Genomic DNA, 15,529 nt, shown 5'->3' with positions numbered 1-15,529 from the left:
AGGGGCAGACCTTCTAGAATGGTCTGATGTTTAGATGGACATTTAAATGCTCTAACAGATGCTTGGTTAGAGTAGAGGTACATGTCCTGAGTTTTGAATTCTAGCTCTATGGTTTAATTTCTTCAGTGGAAGTTTAGAAATGGAAGTATGGCTTTTTTCCCCACAAGAATTCTTCATATTTATCAATTTGTGGTTTATAGCTTGAGGTATTTACAATTTTTCCAACCACTCTGAGTTCTGTCCAAGTAATAGCTGTGTATTTACTGAGTCCCAAGGGAGTGTGAAGCTGCTTAGAGAAGTGGGAGAGGGGAAAATGGACATGTGTAGCTGCAGTGTGGATCTGTGTGTTTACTCCTGAGAGGTTATGGAGAGGGGACTGACAGGGGTTGGGTCAGGCAGAGAATACCCAAAGATGACTATGCTCAAAAAGTATCTCCCAGAATATTATAGAAGCTAGGGTTAGCCAAATGCACCTTGGGAGAATGTGGTGCTGTTCATACTTTAGGATGAAGTCAGCTTATCGCTTGGATGTTGCTGGAGCCCAAAAGACATGAGGAAAAAAAGATGTTCTTTAGAGTAGACAGTCCTGTTTGGGCCAGAAACTTTGGACAACTTGACCTAACTTGAAGGTGCCATTTGTTTGAGAGAGAAAAAAGAAGAGACAGGAGAAAGAAAAGAAGCTCAGAAGGAGAAGGGATAGCAGCGAAAACAACCTTGCCTGCTTTACACATTAGCTGATGTGTCACCCAAAATGAAACCAATAGCCAAGTTAAAATATCTGAACAAGTTTGAAATATTCCATGTCTTGGCCATTCCCCTTCAGGTCAGCCTTGGCCTTGCTGGGTATTTTCCCATCTATGTCTTAACCCTGCTTTGCTTGGAGGAAAGTGGACAGGGCAGAGGGTAAGTGGAGAAGAACCAGGTCATTTGGATATCTGCTTGTCCGTCATCCAATGGATTGTTGAGAAAATCAGTAAGATGATGACAGGTGTGACCAGTGATATTGAATAGTTACTCTGGCAAATATGTCACCAATTCATGCAAAGCTAAAGATACTTGCATATGCATATGTTGCATACTATGATCCACCTGCTGTAATTTCATCATATTTCTTCTTTAGCCTCCTTCAGTTAATAAACTGTTATTTTAGAAACGACTGACTCATACTGCTTAAACTGTTACTGCTATCTCTCTTGCTGCTTTTAGGACATTGACTTTTTCAAAGACTTTTTCCGTGTCTTAGAATATTTTAAACTGTAGTCAGCACTATTCCTCAGAACTTTCTGTGCTGATGGAAATGGGCTATACTTTTGCTGTCTAATGTAGTAGTCACTAGTCATATACATGGCTCTTTAGCACTTGAAGTGTGAATAGTGCAATTGAGGGCCTGGATGTTAAATTTTATTTAAATTTATTTTATTAAATTTAATTAATTTAAATATAAATAACCATATGTGGCTTCATTGGTTAATTCATTATGTGAATAACCATATGTGGCTAATTCATTCATATTTCATTAGACATACATGGTATATATTGCTATAACTTTCTTTCCCTGTATTAATTGAAAAAATTTATAATTTTAGTGTAATTTTAAACTACCAGAAATGTTACAAGAATAACACAATAAACTTCCGTATGCCCTTTATCCAGATTCCCAAATTGTTATTTTTCCACATTTGCTGTATCTTTCTATCTACATTTTTTAATGAACCATTTGAGAATAAGTTTCAGACATGATACTCCTTTGTCCTAAATATAATATAGCTTTGAGTATTTTCTAAGACCAAGGACATTCTTTTACATAACCATAGTACAGTAATCAAAAATCAGGAAATCAACAGTGATACAATGCTAGTATGTAACCCAGTGGTTCTCAAAGTGTGACCCCAGACCAGTATCACCAACCTTACTTGGGAACTTGCTAGAAATACGAATTCTTTGCCTCTACCCCAGCCAGCTGCATTGAATCAGAAATTCTGGGGGTGGGGTTCTGGCAATCTGTGTTCTGACAAGCCCGCCAAATGAGCCCAAAGCATACTGAATTTTGAGAATCACCCATAGAATTCACAGTCTATATTGTCTGAATTATGTCCTTAGAAAGGACAGTTCTATAAAATTTTTGTGGTTGTTGCACAGGATCTCATCCGGAATCATCTGTGTTGATTTTTAAATGATGGATGGTTTCAGTGGGCTGAGCTGCTCTCCTGGGAGGGGCTGTTGCCATGGTAATGGCTGCTGGCGGTGCTGAGAGACAGCTGTGGGGCTGCCTGGGCTCTGTGTGCCGCTGAGCTGGCAGATTGCCACTTCCCCAGACTCCTGAGGAGTGACTTGCACAGATTGCTCCGTTCTTGTTAACAGAGATATTTCTCATCATCAGACCCAAATTGACTCTTAACTTGCACAGGGCTGGTGTTATCTTCTTTTTAATAAGGTAAAATAATAGTATAGGAAATGGCAGGTGACCAAAATTGCACCTCATAGAAAAATGCTATCACTACCATTGAAATGGCTGATCTCTTATCTCCAGATTCCCTCTTCTGTAATTTAATTTGGGGCCTTTCAAGACTGAAATATATAAATGCATGAGTGAGGCCTCTGCATCTACTACCCAACCCTTTGGACACATACATCAGATTATGAGTGTTAAACATCAGACAACTGAACTCTCATAATTTCTGGTCAAGATTTAACCAAATCTTTGATGGGGAATAGTTCCACAACTACCAGAATGACAGAATATTTCAAATATTAATGTCTTCTATTTTCCTCCATGTAGGAAGGAAATGGAACTACTGCCCATCCTCCACAGTTTCACACCTTTTCATCTTTGCTTAGGCCATATCCTCTGAGAATGCCCTTCCTCCTAGTCCCACATTTTCAAATCTTACCCTGACTCCCAGGCCCAGCTTAAATGCCACCCCCTCTCCCATAATCAAAGGTTCCAATAAACAAGGTGCCTTTCCCATAAACAAAGCCTCTTATAATCTCCTGGCTAGAAATCACTCCCCACCCCAATCCCAATCCCCCCAACTCTCATAGCATCTTTATCTCTCATGGTACAAAGCACAGTTTACATCATATGAACCATGTCAGATTCTCAGCATGTTGGATTGATCTTTTTCTGATTCATTTTTCTATCACATCGTGGACCCACATAGTGAACCACAAAGAAGTTAGCACTCAAGACATTTTTGGATGTACTCTTTACCTCTTGGTTCCAGCTGCCTCCCACCTCATTTCTGTCAAACACTGATGGTAATAATAAAATATTGAATCCTTCTGCCTGTTGTATATGTTAAAAGTATTTTGTCCTACCTTACTGTGCTGATAGACCTAACAATGTGCTGCACTGGAGGCCTGTGAGATACTGCCTGAAAGCCTTCCATTTGGATGAAGACAAGGCGTCTCCAGAAACCTAGGCATTAAATTAGTAGACACACTAGAGAATAGGTGAGATCACATATCCTCAGGAGAGGGGGGTGGAGAGAACATATGATATCAGGGAAAAAGGCAGGAAATGTTGAACTTGTCTGTTTTCTGCTTGGTGATATTAACATAGGTAAGCAAAAATTTTATCAATATAGTACTAGTTCTCAACATTGGCTGCATCTTGGAATCACCTGGAGAGCTATCAAAAATCCTGAGGCCTGAGACCCACCTCTAGAAAATCTGATTTAATTGGTCCTCGGGAATGGCCCAGGTATCAGGGTTTTTGAGAGTTCTCCAGGTGATTTTAAAATGCAGCCAGGGCTGAGAATGGCAAAATAAATGATAAAAAAAAATTTAAAAAGGAGAGAATATTTAGGGTGGAAATAGACAAATAGTCATAAAGGAAAAATTTGTCAGTATTGATGCAGCACTAAGCAAAGATGAGGCCCAGAGCTGAGAACAGGAGAGTCTGGCCCTGTAGTGGGTGTAGTTTTATGATCAAGCCATTTAGCCTGTTGCTCTATTCACGAAAATTGCCCAACTTATTCTCCTTGCTTCCCCAGCAACCTTCTGATCCTAATTTAACTTTCCGTATATGCGTCCTCTAATAGGAAAAAATATGCTGGCTAACCTGAGGTGAGCTCCCTTTTGCCTTGGCAGTTCTAGCTCTCATTGCATATGAATACATAGGCAGTCTGGATTATTTATTGATGCCTTGCAAACTTGAAGTTCACAATGGCAATTGTAATCAAGGGTCTTTTCAAAAGCCATTACTGAGCACCAGGTCTGTTTCAGATACAATTATAGTCATTGTGTGGCATAACAGAGATAATATGATAATACTTAATGGATCTTGTCAGGCAGGATTAATGAGTCATATCAGTTACTAAAATACAAGGGGGAATGTGGTACGTGTTATGGTAAGGGTGTGGTTAAAGTGCTGTGGGAGTAATAGGGGAGATAAATGACTTCTGACCATGGGAACCATGAAGGTGCTAGCATTCTATTTGAGTTCACGGTACGGGAAAAACTTGGCCAAGAAGAATAGAACAAGGACTTTTCAGCTAAAGCGAATGATGTGATAAAAGACTCAGAGATAGAAAAGCATGGGATGTGATTTAGGAACCCAATACTTCACCTTTAATTGTAATATGTTTGCAGTTAAATACATTCCCTAATTTTAACAACTTACATAATCATAGTTTAATTATCAAAACCAGAAAATTAATATTTTACTAGTTTTCCCCTTAATGCCTTTGGTCTATTCTAGGATCCAATCCAGGATTTTACATTACATTTAGTTCTATTTCTTTAGTTTCCTCTAATCTGTGACAATTTCCCTTTCTTGCCTTGTTTTTTATGAACTTCACACTTTTGATGGGTACTGGCAAGCTATTTTGTAGAATGTTTCTCGGTTTGGGTTTATCTAATGTTTTCTCATGATTAGATTGAGGTTACATATTCTTGGCAAGACTACTGCAATGGTAGTATTGTATTCTTCTCAGTACATTATATTAAGGGGTACAGGCTGTATCTTATTACTGATGATGTTAACTTTGATCACTTGGTTAAGATTCTGTCTTGTGGGTTTTTCACTGTAAAGTTTTTATTTTTTCCCTTTGAAATTGATAAATATCCTGGATAAGATAGTTTGAGAGTTTTCTATTAATAATAGCCTGTTTCTTTTCAAATCTTCACTCACTGATTTTAGTCTCTTTCAGTGGAAGTTGCCTGCAGTGATTCTTACTCTCTAGTCTTTACCTAATTGTGATTATATATTTCTCTCATTCTTTCTGTATTTACTGATTGGGATTCCCCTGTAAGGAAGAGCTGCTTCTTCTCCTCCATCCATGTATTTTTTCAATTATTTATTTATATTAGTATGAACTCATGGATTTTAAAATATTATATGGGTTATCACCCAGTACCATCACTGTTTATTTTGCTCAAATTGTTCCAACTTTGGCTAATGGGGCTCCTTCAAGTTGGCTCCTGTGTCTTTTTAACATGTCCCTATCCTTTTTTGAGGAGAATTAAATTCTTGATTATTAATTCCATTTTACAGATGAAGAAACAGGACCCCAGAGAGTGGAGTAATTTTCTGACTGTTACATCCAGGGCAGAACTAAGACTAGGGGTATTGGGATAGCTGCTCTTTTTATTGGCTTATTCTCAATTATTTTCTATGTCTTTATCCATCTCTATTTCTACAATACATATACATATTCATAGAAACTATTTGTACACAAATGCAAAATTTTAATCTCATGATATGACAATTTTATTTTCTCTCAATGGAAGACTGGATAGGGCTTTAAATAGTGGAAAATGTAGACTTTGGCATCTTCTGTTCAAATCTTTGTGCATTTCCTTCAGCAGCTTATTTCATTTCTCTGACCTGTTTTTCTTAAGAGAGTATAACATATATTTTGTTTTTATAGGGATTTGAAATAATGAATGTTGAAAAAGTGACTATCAGAGCTTTTCTCCTAGTAGATTCTCAATAATGAAAGTTATTATAATTGTTCGTTATTTCATTGTTACCCCCCTTTCTGCCCTCCAGCTATTTTCTAGAAGGCAAGCTAGTTTTTACCTCTTGAGTATTGGTGTGCAGCCTTTAGTATGAGGATTCATGCCAAAAGGAAGAAATATGAAAATTCTTTTTTTTTATTTTTTTGAGATAGAGTCTCGCTTCGTCACCAGGCTGGAGTGCAGTGGCGCAATCTCAGCTCACTGCAACATCTGCCTCCCGGGTTCAAGTAATTCTTCTGCCTCAGCGTCCTGAGTAGCTGTGACTACTGGCATGTGCCACCACGCCCGGCTAATTTTTGTATTTTTAGTAGAGATGGGGTTTCTCCATGCTGGCCAGGATGGTCTCCATCTCCTGGCCTTGTGATCCACCCACCTCAGCCTCCCAAAGTGCTGGGATTACGGGCATGAGCCATAGTGCCCGGCCGCAAATTCTTAAACACTAATAGGCCTGATAGTAACTTTCAGGCAAGTACTTTCCAATCTGATTATACTGTAAAACAGAACATTTGAAATTTTCTCATATGTTTCTTGTTTATGCAAAAGTATTTGAATGAACCAAGTAAGCGGGTTGAGTTTTGCAATCTTGAATCTCTAGTGGGTGTCAATAGACTATTACAAGTAAATTTGGCAATGATGTGCAGCCACCAGGCTTACTAGTTCTCAGAGGGTTCTTAGAGAACTTCATATTGGGTGTGTTGTGTCTAGTATTAGAGACAAATCCTTTTCTGTCCTTCACAGCCACTGCTCATAGTCCTGAAACCTGTTTGGGACCACCCCACCCCCCAGAATTGGTCATTTATAGATGAGGAACACCCCTGGAATATTGACATTGTGACACTGATTGGTAATCATCCTTCCTAGTGTGAGCTCAAATCCGGCATCCACACAGTGGGGCTGTCCACACATCAGGACTGTCTTCAGTGGTTTGCATTGCTGGGATTGCTGCTGATTGAAGGAACTAAGCATTGTTTTCAGAGTGGTGGGTCCAATCAGGGCCCTCTGGTTTTCCTGGGCAGCTCCATCTAGGAGTAGGTAGGCCTCCCTGAATTTATCTTGTGTCAATTCTGTGGGTCTAGATTTTGTTCAGTTAGGGAAGGCTGTAAATAATATGAGTGTCTAATGTTTTTATATACCTCAACTGATCCATTTGAGATTTTTGTAAGTATCAAAATTAAAGTCATTTGGTTTGTTCCATTTACTTTCTTTCTTAAACTATGAAATATTTCGACATTTTAATGAAAAACAATAAAAAATAAGACCACTGATTTTTACCTAAAATTGTTAAATCTAACAATTGAAAAGCAAAACTACTTTTGTTTAAAAGAAATGCACTAATTCACTAATAGAAAGCAATCTGCAACCCAGTAGAATTTATGATATTTGGGGTAAGACTTTGGCTATCATATTAATTTATATAAATCTAAATGTTTAAAAATAGAATCACACTTATTTATTTCAAAGTTGTTTTTTTTTTTTAAAAAAACCCTGTGCTTTATAGATAAAAGCATTATTTCACATTATTTCACATCACTTAAGAATTTAAGTTCTGATGTTTCTTATTCATCTACATTTACCTCAGCAAAAAGAATACTATCTCTAAAAGAATTTGAAAAAAATACTAACTAAACTCAAGATGTTCATTTATATTATTAGAAATGAAAATCATAATACTTCATGGCATGCTTCAGTACCTATTTAGAAGCTGTTTTTTCTTGTTTTGTTTTCAAAAGCATAATGTGGCTTGACATTTCCCCCACATTTTATGCAGTCTCTTAAAGTGCACTTCCAAAATTGTAGGAAAATGTCCTCGGGTTGTACAATATAATGACAAAGGATTTCCTCCCCCACTGCCTTCACCTCCATTTATTGGTATTCTCCTAAGTAATGAAACAGGCTTTCAAAAACATGTTATTGTAAAATGACTCTTATTCAACCCTGCCTTTCCCAAGTACATCTTTTGCCTTTGGAGTTCTTCAAACTATTAAACAAAATGTTTCCACTGACAGGCTAAATATTAAGCACATGGCCTGTTTATATTATTGCCTAGCATCATGCCTCAAAGTTTGTTCCATGGACCACCTGTCCTAGAGTCATGAAGGATGCTTGTTAAAAATACAGATTCCTTGGGCCTATGTGAATTTACTGAGTTGGAGTTATTGTTGATAATGTCTAGGGATGTGCATTTTAAACAAGCAACTTGGAAGATTCTGATGCATAAAATTTGAGGTCCACTGGAAGGATGCTTATTTAATGGAGATATGGTAGGGTGTGAAGAACAGCATTTTAAGATGTCAATCCAGTGAATTAATAAGGGAAGCTTTTTCATGATTTTATTTTGTTTTATTTTGCAGTGGAGTCTTGCTCTGTTGCTCAGTCTTGAGGGCAGTGAAGGGATCTTGGCTCACTGTAACCTCTGCCTCCCAGGTTCATGCAATCCTCCCACTTCAGCCTCCCAAGTAGCTGGGATTACAGGCGTGTGCCATCATGAACAGCTAATTTTTGTGTTTTTAATAGAGATGGGGTTTCACCATGTTGGCCAGGCTGGTCTCAAACTCCTGACCTCAAATGATCTGCCTGCCTTGGCCTCCCAAAGTGCTGGGATTACAGGCGTGAGGCACTGCACCCAATCTGCATTTACTGAGTTGGAGTTATTGATGATAATGATAATGATAATTATGATAATAGGGATATGCATTTTAAACAAGCAACTTGGAAGATTCTGATGCATAATATTTGAGGTCCACTGAAATGATGCTTATTTAATGGAGATATGGTAGGGTATGAAGGAATAGCATTTTAAGTTGTCAATCCAGTGAATTAATAAGGGAAGCTTTTTCATTTTTTCATTTTAAAATAAAAAGTAGGACAGAATAATTTTTGAAGCTCCTTTTAGCCTTAAACATTGCAGGGATTTTTTTGTTTTTGTTTTTGTTTTAAATTCAGGCTTCTAAGAATGCTTTTCTTTGGTCTTTTAAGGTTGTAAGTGCTTTGATTGCTAATGTTAATACAAGGATTAATTTTTAAAAGCAAATCATTTTGGGATTTAAAATTTGATAATAGCAATCAAAGGTGGGGTTGAGAACACTGTATTTTGGTTGTTCTTCGTTTCTTTAAAGCCTTGGCATTTCAAAGTCAATCTGTCATTGGCTAACTGGGATGGTGAAAGGAGGAGATAGTATTAATCCATCAAACGTTGCAGTTTGGGTTGCAGATTTTGAAAACCTTAGAAGTTAATATCAAATCTTTTATTGCAACCTTCAAGGGATAATCTTAGTGAAGAAAAACATTTTTTTGATAGCTGTATAGACTTAGGGCAATATTAATTTTGGGTCAGTTAAAGTCAATACATTTTCATGAAAGTTATTTTAGCAATAAAAGTCAGTATTAAATATTTCTCAAGGACAAAGTTAAGAAAACAGAATATTCTTACAGATGTTATAATATGAATTTCTTAGACCAAGGCATTACATTTCATCAAAAACATTAGCTTTTTTTCTTTAAACACAGCTTAGAGAAAGAAAGTAATGCTTTTCATATTGCTGAGTTAAAATCAGACTAAAAACTGTATTTCTTTGTTGTGTCAAATCATAATTTGTTGTGTCTAAATCTTTGAGTGACTTGTCTATCATAATTAAATCCTCAGAAAAATCAGAGGTTTTTGTTTGTTTGTTTGTTTTTTGTATTTTTGACATTGGGGTTTCATTCTGTTACCAGGCTGGAGTGCAGTGGTGCAGTCATAGCTCACTGCAGCCTCAATCTCCTGGACTCAAATGCTCTTCCCACTCCAGCCTCCCAAGCAGCTGAGAATACAGGCATGGCACCAGGCTGGGCTAATTTAAAAATTGTTTTTAAAGATGGGATCTTGCTATGTTGCCCAGGCTGGTTTCAAGTTCCTGGCGTTAAGTGATCATCCCACCTCAGCCACCTGTTACTGGGATTGCAGATGTGAGTGACTGCATCTGGCTGTGTTTATTAAAGAACACAGTAAGTGCAAGACAGATAGTTTTTCTTGAGGATAAACATGTAAAATGGAAATAGGAAGAATAACTTGAGGAGCACAAGACACAGATCTTGGATTAATTTAATCTTTCAGTGTTCCCTCTTCCTGTTGATTTCACATAGCCCTTGCTTAATGCTAACAACAGGTATCTTTCTTCTTTTTAAAGTTCTACCCAGAAGGCAAGGGGGAATTTGGCTATTTCCTTTGGACATTTCACTTTGAGACCTATTATTGAAGGGCCTTTTCTGGTTTTTTCCTTCAATAGTCTAAATATATATTTTTGAGACAGAGTCTCATTCTGTCGGCCAGGCTGGAGTGCAGTGGCATGATCTCGGTTCACTGCAGCCTCTGCCTCTTGGGCTCAAGCAGTTCTCCTGCCTCAGCCTCCTGAGTAGCTGAGATTACAGGCGTGTGCTACCAGGCCTGGCTAATTTTTCTATTTTTAGTAGTGATAGGGTTTCACCATATTGGCCATGCTGGTCTTGAACTCCTCATCTCAGGTAATCTGCCTGCCTCTGCCTCCTAAAGTGCTGGGATTACAGGCGTGAGCCACTGCGCCCAGCCCAGATGTGCAATTTGAACAAATAGTCACACTTGGAATATTAATGAAATCTGTTACATGGTGAACTAGAATATCTCTAAGATCATATAGGGATTCAGGTTTAACATGAGATAGTCAGCATTCAGTCTAGTTCCCTGCAAAAGCTGTCAATTCTGAAATCTTAATTATCACATGACTAGGGAAAAGCTTCCCTAGTCAGCTTTACCTTGAGATCTCCAGTGGATTTACTGTCCTAAGAGTCTGGAGGGGCTCTCTTGAGTTGAGATGTAGGGATCCAAGGCTTGAGGCCCTGAAATTTTGTGGTAGTGTGGGTGGTGGGCAAACTTGGTATGGTCCCTTTCAGTGAGTCTCAAGGGCAGTCTTTCTCTGGTGTTGCTTCCAAAAGACCCATTCAGTGGGTTCTAGATCATGAAAGATCTAGTTGTCATCAGCTGGTGGGTCACAAAGGGTTTCTTTTAACTGGTAAAAATATACTTAAGCATGGCTGGGCGCGGTGGATCACGGCTGTAATCCCAGCACTTTGGGAGCCCGAGATGGGCGGATCACGAGGTCAGGAGATTGAGACCATCCTGGCTAACACGGTAAAACCCCATCTCTACTAAAAATACAAAAAAATTAGCTGGGCGAGGTGTCGGGCCTGTAGTCCCAGCTACTTGGGAGGCTGAGGCAGGAGAATGGCGTGAACCCGGGAGGGGGAGCTTGCAGTGAGCCGAGATCCCGCCGCTGCACTCCAGCCTGGGCGACTGAGCAAGACTCCGTCTCAGAAAAAAAAAAAAAAAAAAAAAAAAAAAAAAAAATATATATATATATATATATACTTAAGCATAATGCATTAAAATCTTGTAATATTAAGTCATGTCAGAACTTATGAAAGTGTTCTTTCATAACTTATGAAAGAGATTTGTGAGTCTATTATTAGGGCCATACATCTTCCGGTAACTATTTTATAAGGGGTCAGTCTGTGTTTTCCAAGGGGAGTGGAGCTGATTGCCATCAATCAGTAATACCTTTGAACAAGTCAATGCAGTCAATTCAGTTGGCTTTGCCTAATACCATTGTGTTTGTAATAACTTATTTAACTGCTTTATAACTTGTCCAGTGAAATGAGCACCTCTACCACTGGAGGAATATTCTCTAGGAATATTCCACAAAGCAAACACATTTCGTGATAACCTTTTAGCTACTGTTACATCAGCAAACTTCCTGCTTGATGGAAAAGCTTCTGTACATCCAGAAAATATTCATTGAAGGTGGGAATTGAGTGATGTCCGTCTGTAAATATTCAAATGATCCAGCAGGTGCTGGAAATGTATCATCTGAGTATTTTATTGTCTTGTCAAAATTATGGGTTTGACAAACCAGACATTGGTTATAAACCATTTTAACAGTTTGAGAAGAGACAGCCTGCCAGTATTTTAAAAAATAATTGGAATTATTTTATCTTTCCTCTGATGAGTTAAAGAGTACAGAGCTTTTAATAATTAAAGCTTTAAGGAGTCAGGAAGGACCAAGCAACTGTCCAAGCCCTCCATTAGCCCACACTTAACATTGAATTTATATCCTTTTAAATACCAGTTGGTTTCTCCAATTCAGGCACAAGGCACTGGTTATGAAATAGTTCATCACAGGTAATTTGACCTCTCATGGAGCTCATGGAGCTCACTCAAATTGTGTATCTTAACAATTTCAGTACTGGCTGACTTAGTATGAAAAACTGCCGAAGCATTTCCTTGGCAACCAATTAATTCATGTTCTACTTGATGTGGGGTTAGTGGTTTTATGAACCAATCAATTTATTCATTAGAGTTCTGGAAATTCTTATCTAATCTAATTGTATGAACCTAAGGTTATCAGAAACCTGTGTTGTCAGAGTTGTTTCCATGAATCCCCTCAAAGGTGAAAAATTTAGGTTTATAGTTGTTTTCAATAGCTTTCAGGAAGGTACCAAAGTAAAACAATTAGCTGTCTGTGGATGATAAGAATTTAAATGATAATGGTTAAATGTCTGGTGAAAATTAATTATAATGCAATTGACAAGAAAATTTTGTTTCCTTTTCTATATATACAGTATTTTAAAATAATTAAAATTATGAGTGATAGTAATATATCAAGACTATCAGGTTTCTGGGAATTTCATATAATTTCTGGAAAACATATTAATAACATACCCATGCAATATAACTTAAAGATGGTTCAGCAACACTTATTATTTGACAATGCTTCCCATGCAATTTAACACATCTCTCTTTTTTATAAGAAGAGAGGAAAAAATTCCTTTGAGAAATTCCAGAGGTCAGTTGGGAAACTTCCAAAGTTAGTTTGAGGTCGAAAGGCCTTAATTTAATGTTTGATTTTGAGAAGTTGTTAAAAAATGTCAAAAGGTTTAAAATACTTAATTAAAATAGGATCATAGGTCACTGGGAACAATAGTCATTTAAGCAGAGTGATAATTAAAATACTTCGAAGACAGTTACGTAATTATAGAAAAACCTTAGCTTTTTAAATAGAGAGAACTGCTTTGCTTTTCTGAGAAGCGTTTTATTTCTCCTTCACTTATGAAGCTTTGTTTGATGGGATATGAAATTCTTGGTTGAAATTTCTTTTATTTAAGAACGCTGAAAATAGAACCCCAATTTCTTCTGGCTTGTGAGGTTTCTGCTGAGTGGTTTGCTGCTAGCCTGATGGATTTCCCTCTGTGCATGAATTGACTTTTCTCTCTTTAAGTTTTTTTTTTTACCTTGACCTTGGTGAATCTGATGACTATGTGCCTTGGGGATGGTTGATTTATATGATGTCTAGCCAAGGTTCTCTGTATTTACTGGTTTTGCATGTCATCCTCTCTAGCAAGATTAGGGAAATTTTCATGGACTATATCCTCAAATATATTTTCTGAGTTGTTTATTCTCTCTCAGGAATACCATTGAGTCATAGATTTGGTCTCTTTACATAATCCTATATTTCTCAGAAGTTTTATTCATTTTTAAAAATTATTTTTCTTTTTGTTTAACTGAGTTGACTTGAAAAACTGGCCTTTGAGCTCTGAATTCTTTCCTCAGCTTCGATCCTTCTGTTAATACTTTTGATTATATTATGAAATTCTTATAGTGAATTTTTCAGCTGTGGAAGCTCAATTTGGTTCTTTCTTAAAATGGCTATTTCATCTTTCAGCTCTTAGATCATTTTACTAGATTCCTTGGAATCCTTGGGTTGGGTTTCAACTTTCTCCTGAATATTCATGAGATTCCTTGTCATCCAGATTCCACATTCTATGTCTGTCATTTCAGTCATTTTTGATTGGTTAAAAACCATTGCTGAGGAGATAGTGGACTTGTTTGGAGGTAAGGGTACACTCTGGCTTTTTGCATTGCCAGAACTCTTGTGTTGGTTCTTTCTCATCTGAGAAGGTTGCTGTTCCTTTAATTGTGGTATAAATTGAGTATAGTTAGTTGGCTTCATTTCTGGATGTTTTCAGAGGGCTAAAGCTCTATGCAGGTTCTTTATTTGGGCTGAATTCTTACCCTTAGTCTTACAGGGGGTTATATTAGCAAAGTATTTTTGTTGTTGTAGTTTGGGCTGCAATCCGGTAGATGATGCTTAAGAGTATTTGCTGGTAGAGGCTCTTACTCAGCTGCATGGCTCCTTTGTATTTCCTGCCACTTGCAAGCTTGCTCTGTGGTGCAGTGGCAAGAGAGGTGACCCCTTCACTGAGTTTACTCCTGGGCCTTGGGGGAACTCCCTCCAATCACTGGCACTGTACCTGCATTTCTTCTGTTAGGGGTTTAGGCTACAGAGTTCCCTCAGTCAGAGGCTGCAGTAGGGAGATAGACCACACCTTTTCAGTCTGGCTCTGTGGAGTGAGGCATGCCTATTCCTGCTGCAGCCCATGAACCCCTGTGACTCACCCCTCTTAGTGCTCTGAGAGTGTGGGCTCCATTCCCACTCGAGTGCCTTAGGACTCCCAGGCTATGCACTGCAGACCTGGGGAGAGATCAGGCTTTTTGTTCTTTCCCCACCTTGGGGGCAGCAGGGGTGGGGACTACAATGGCAGCAATGGCATACAGCCTGCCAGTTACCTCAGGGGGTGCCACCCCAAAGAAATGCATAGCCATGGCTAATTTGAGTGATCAGCCAGGGATGGGGCAGCTGTGCTGTGGGCCCAGGCTTGGGGGGTGCTCTGCCTAGGGAAGACCAAAGAAGATAGTTTGGCCTCCTCTCCATAGGATAGCTGTGGTGTGCTGTAGGCCTGCAACAACAATCAGGCTGTTTGTTCCCTTTCTAGCCTCGGTGGTGGGAGTGATGAGTGGGTACTATGGTGGTGTCAATGACAGAGGGCCTGTCAGTTGTCCCTGGAAGCTCCACCCCAGAGAAATGAAGAACCACCACTAACTGAAGTGATCAGGTGGGAGTGAGGCAGCTGCTCTGGGGGACTAAGCTGGAAGGCCCTGCCCAATCAGGAGCAGCAAAGTCAGAGATCTGCATGGAAAACAGTCTGGCCACCTTACTGTATAGCAGCTATGGCATGCTGGAGGCCAATGATAGTTCTTAGATTCTTTACTCTCTCCCCAGCCTGAGGACAGCAGGGGCAGGGGCTGCAGCAGTGGCAATTGCAGCAGGCTTGTTAGTTGGCTCTGGGAGGTCCATCCCAGAGGAAAGAAAAGCAATGACCAGCTGGAATGTTCAGGTTGGGGTGGGGTGGCTGTGCTGGGGGCCCAGGCCATTGGACCTTCCATGATGAGGTACAATGTGCAGTTCATCCTCTCCTCAGCACCATGCATGTGGTCCGTATCCTAGAGGTGCACTAGAGAGCCTCAGCTCCTTTGTTGGTAGGGCTATGGCAGCTGGCACCAGCATGCTCGGGAATCCAGGGCTCATGGAGCTCAGTGTGGGCTTGAGTGGTAGCTCTGCACAGAGTCCGCAAAGCTCTCTGTGTTGATCTGGAAGCCCAGGGGAGCTGGGGGCCTCTCCTGTGCCCAAGATTACAAAGCTCATGCAGACATGTGGTC

The 15,529-nt window shown here is 39.1% G+C and overlaps 1 protein-coding gene across 2 annotated transcripts in view; it reads left to right on the top strand.

Annotated features, from left to right (window-relative positions):
- NEK11 (NIMA related kinase 11) overlaps positions 1-15,529 on the top strand; it is a 331,953-nt gene that overhangs the window by 59,210 nt on the left and 257,214 nt on the right. The gene's annotated exons all lie outside the window — the stretch shown is intronic.

This window comes from Trachypithecus francoisi, unplaced genomic scaffold (genome assembly GCF_009764315.1).
Source record: "Trachypithecus francoisi isolate TF-2019V2 unplaced genomic scaffold, Tfra_2.0 Lachesis_group0, whole genome shotgun sequence".
In the NCBI taxonomy this organism is placed as follows: domain Eukaryota; kingdom Metazoa; phylum Chordata; class Mammalia; order Primates; family Cercopithecidae; genus Trachypithecus; species Trachypithecus francoisi.
This window is presented reverse-complemented; position numbering and strand designations above follow the sequence as displayed.